The sequence below is a fragment of the Siniperca chuatsi genome, linkage group LG17 (genome assembly GCF_020085105.1).
Source record: "Siniperca chuatsi isolate FFG_IHB_CAS linkage group LG17, ASM2008510v1, whole genome shotgun sequence".
In the NCBI taxonomy this organism is placed as follows: Eukaryota; Metazoa; Chordata; class Actinopteri; order Centrarchiformes; family Sinipercidae; genus Siniperca; species Siniperca chuatsi.
The window spans coordinates 21,993,496-21,997,199 of record NC_058058.1 but is presented as its reverse complement, the minus strand read 5'-3'; the positions used below and the strand labels follow the sequence as shown (position 1 = coordinate 21,997,199).

Below are 3,704 nucleotides of genomic sequence, written 5' to 3'. Positions count from 1 at the left end.
TGTTGTTGTCATCTTGCCCATGTGTTTCCTCCGATAGCATCTTCACACATTTAAACACTGTCTCTCTCTCTCTCACACACACATACACACACAAAACAGTGAGCCATGAGTATGAGTCACCGTCTAGCAATGATGTCACACTGCTGCAGTGATGTCACCATTCATGCTGTTCCCATGGTAACCATGCTGAGGTCACAAGGCAGGGAGACAAGTACATAAACAAAAACAAAACACACTCTCACACCTATATTACTACACTTATTCATCCAAAAACACACACATACACACACAGAGTTGTAATTCACAGTGAAACGTGATGACTGTGGAAATTAATTTTGCCTCTGGTATCTGTGGACTCTCATTTACTCAGCTGGACGGCAATGGAGAAATAATTGAACACAATGAAAAGACTCGTGAAGATTGAGCTTTGACTTAATGAATCGATATGGACATGTACTCCCCCTGAGAGACAGAAACACTTTTTGTGCTGAAAAATCAAACACTGTCGAATAGGAGACCCCAGAAACACTGAATACTCACACAACACTGCCATATAATGAAAACATCATTTGTTTATAAAGAATAAAGCTGAATCCAGATTTGACATTTCACAGAGGTTATCACAATTTTGGGTCTTTGCTTTCTGGTTTCAGTTCATTCCTCTGTTTGAACTGTGTTCACTAAACCCATGTTTTCCATTGCCCCTCCTCCAGCCATCCATCATGGATCAATAAAAATCTATTTTGAGCCTCGCTGTATTAGGCTTCAGCTCAGTGAAAGAAACGAACATCACAAATGTGCACACAGGGGCCGAGCAGCAGAGAAGCAGTGAATCACACTGCAGCAATAGAGGTCATGCTGAAGAGGTGCAGCTTGCAGAGCGGCCACACGGTGGGGCTGTAAGCTCAGTCACACTCAACTCGAATGTCCTAACATCATGTCACTGACAGGCCTCGCAAAGACCATGTGAAGGTCAGTTGTTTAGTTACAACATTCTTGTGTCCATGTAAAAACAAACAGAGAAAGAGCAAAGGAAAGGCACACATCGAACAAGCTTTTGATCATTTGGTATAAAGAGGGTGACAGACATTGGCATTCAACTACAAAACAACACATTTACCCACCACACTAAGTCACCATCATAGTGGCCAATGAGCAGGCAGACCGTCCCTCACGCTGTGAATGTCTTGCTGACAAACATGCAAAACCTGTGTGGAGTAGAGAGTAATGAATGAGCAGAGGACAGAAGAAAACTCCACCACCTGCCACTGCTACTAGTGGTGCTACTATTACCACTACTACCACCACAAATACCAGTACTACTGATGCTATTACCCTAGCCCTGTAAATCTGAAGAAAGATGCTACACTGTTGTAGCATATTATGGGAAATGTAGGATCCATTGTTTTTGGAGCTTGACCTATACTGCAGGGACTAACAGTCAGGATATCATTCAATTGTAAATGTGTCTCTTGCAAAGGTCCAGTGTGTAGGATGTAGTTGCATCTACTGTAGCGGTGAAATTGCAGTTTGCAACCATTTGAATAGCGCTCGCATCACCCTCCCCCCTCAAGCGTATAGATGAAACTACGGTGGCCGCGAAACCCGCGAAAAACGCGACCTGCCCTACTTGGAGCCAGTATTTGGCTTGTCCGTTCTGGGCTACTGTAGAAACATGGCACCTATGTAGATAAAAAGGGCTTAAACTAAGGTAATGAAAATGCAAGGATTCTTATTTTCAGGTGATTATACACTAAGGAAAACATACTTTTCCATTTCTGCCTCCTAAATGTAACACACTGGACCTTTAAATTGTGGTACAAAAAGAAAGACATTTTTCTAACAAAGCATTTACAAAAGTAGTGCCACTACTAGCACTGAATAATACTAATAATTATGTAACCTATATTATTTCAACTGCTACTACTACAAGTACTACTACTACTACTAATAATAATAATAATCCTGTAGAAATAATACAATAAATAAAAGAATGAACAATAAATATAAATATGCAAATACTAAAGGAGAAATGCAAATAATAATTAAAACACAAATAAATCTTTGTGAAAATAAAACTTAATCAAAGCTGATTGTTACTGTTCCAGATATCTCTGACCTCAATGCACTAATCATATCAAATATTAAATTGTGCTACAGAAAGAAGTAGCAGCCATGCTAGCAGCTCTGTGAGGCTGTACTTAGGCACAGCGGTGCGTCAAGCTAAATGCTAACATTAGCATGCTAACATGCTCACAATGATTATGCTAACATGCTGATATTTAGCAGGTATAATGTTGACCATGTTTATTGTCTTAGTATTGTGTGTTAGCATGCTAACATTTGCTAATTACTTGCTAATTAATTGCTAAACACAAAGTACAACTGAAGCTGATGGGAATGTCATTAGTTTTTATTTTTATAAGAATTTAATCATAAAGTCTTGGGATACATACATTTTGCCTTGATGATGACGCTAGATAAAAAAGTCAGGGGATCACCAAAGTCAGTAAACTTCATCCTCTGCGCACAATGAATATCTGAACAAAATGATAATCTATGCAATAGCTGTTGAGATATTTCTGTCTGGACCAAAGTGACAGACAAACATTGCCATCCCTAGAGCCACTCTGCTAATAAAGCGTTTCAAAAGTAGTGCAATTACTAAGCACTAAATACTACTATGACTAATAATGATTAATAATAATACAATTACTACTAGAAGTAATAGTATCCCTCTCCAAATAATACAGTAAATCAAAGAGTGAATGATAAATATAAATGCAAATATAATCAAATATTCAAAGACAAATGCAACAAATAATTAAACCAAGCAAAAAACTGATATGTTTTGCTGATTTGAGAATTAAAGCTATAATATATCAATTACTCCAAAATGTGCTGCGAAGATGATGAGTGCGATTTAGAAATGAATCCTTAACTGCTTTGGTAGGCAATGAAGTGAAGCCAATATCCGGGTACAGTTAAGTGTCAAGGATCTGGTCGCACCAGTTTGGACAAACTGTACTGCAGATACCACGAGCCATGAAGGGACCAAAGCATGCATTTCCTAGTAATTAAAAGATGAATACATTTGTAAAGCCACTTTTGTATAAAACATGACAACAAACCACAGAGACACTTGGCTGTTTTAAGCCCTGGCACTGTGCTGTATTCAACAGGCACTAGTAAGTAACACGAGTAAGGACACTAATGGCCCTGTGTTTAACTCAGTGTTTGAAATGAAGGTTACATCCATTATCTGCTACCTTTAGGCTAATTTAACTCCCCACTCCCTGATCAGCCCCTCCTTTACTCACACTCATCCTCTCAGCCTGCCATCTTTCCTAACTGACACTTGTTTTTATTTTTTCCCTTTTGTTACATTCAAACCATATTAGAAGACTAAAAACCTCATATGAAAATGTGTAGTTCACTTAAACTTACCACGTTCATATTAGAGCACAATGACAAGTATAGGGAGTTGCAAGTAAAAATCAATTAAAAATCATATAAGGGATTAAAATAATGACAAATTCTGCCAATGTGAGGTAAAACCATTTTCTTTTGTTAATAAAAGAGTAAAATGAAACAAAATGTTATAAAACAATTTTGATTTGCCTCTCGATTAAATGGCTCACCATGATGGCTATTTTCTGCTGTGTACTTAGTGAGTGCCTGAACGTCCCATGAGCCTCTTGGGC

The 3,704-nt window shown here is 38.1% G+C and overlaps 1 long non-coding RNA gene across 1 annotated transcript; it reads right to left on the bottom strand.

Moving 5' to 3' along the window:
* Positions 1-1,176: 1,176 nt before the first annotated feature.
* On the bottom strand, positions 1,177-3,659 carry LOC122864226. The gene is made up of 4 exons (XR_006375172.1): positions 3,642-3,659; positions 2,943-3,027; positions 2,457-2,476; positions 1,177-1,208 (listed from the first exon to the last, which is right to left on the bottom strand). It is a non-coding gene; the product is annotated as an uncharacterized LOC122864226 (long non-coding RNA).
* Positions 3,660-3,704: the final 45 nt, after the last annotated feature.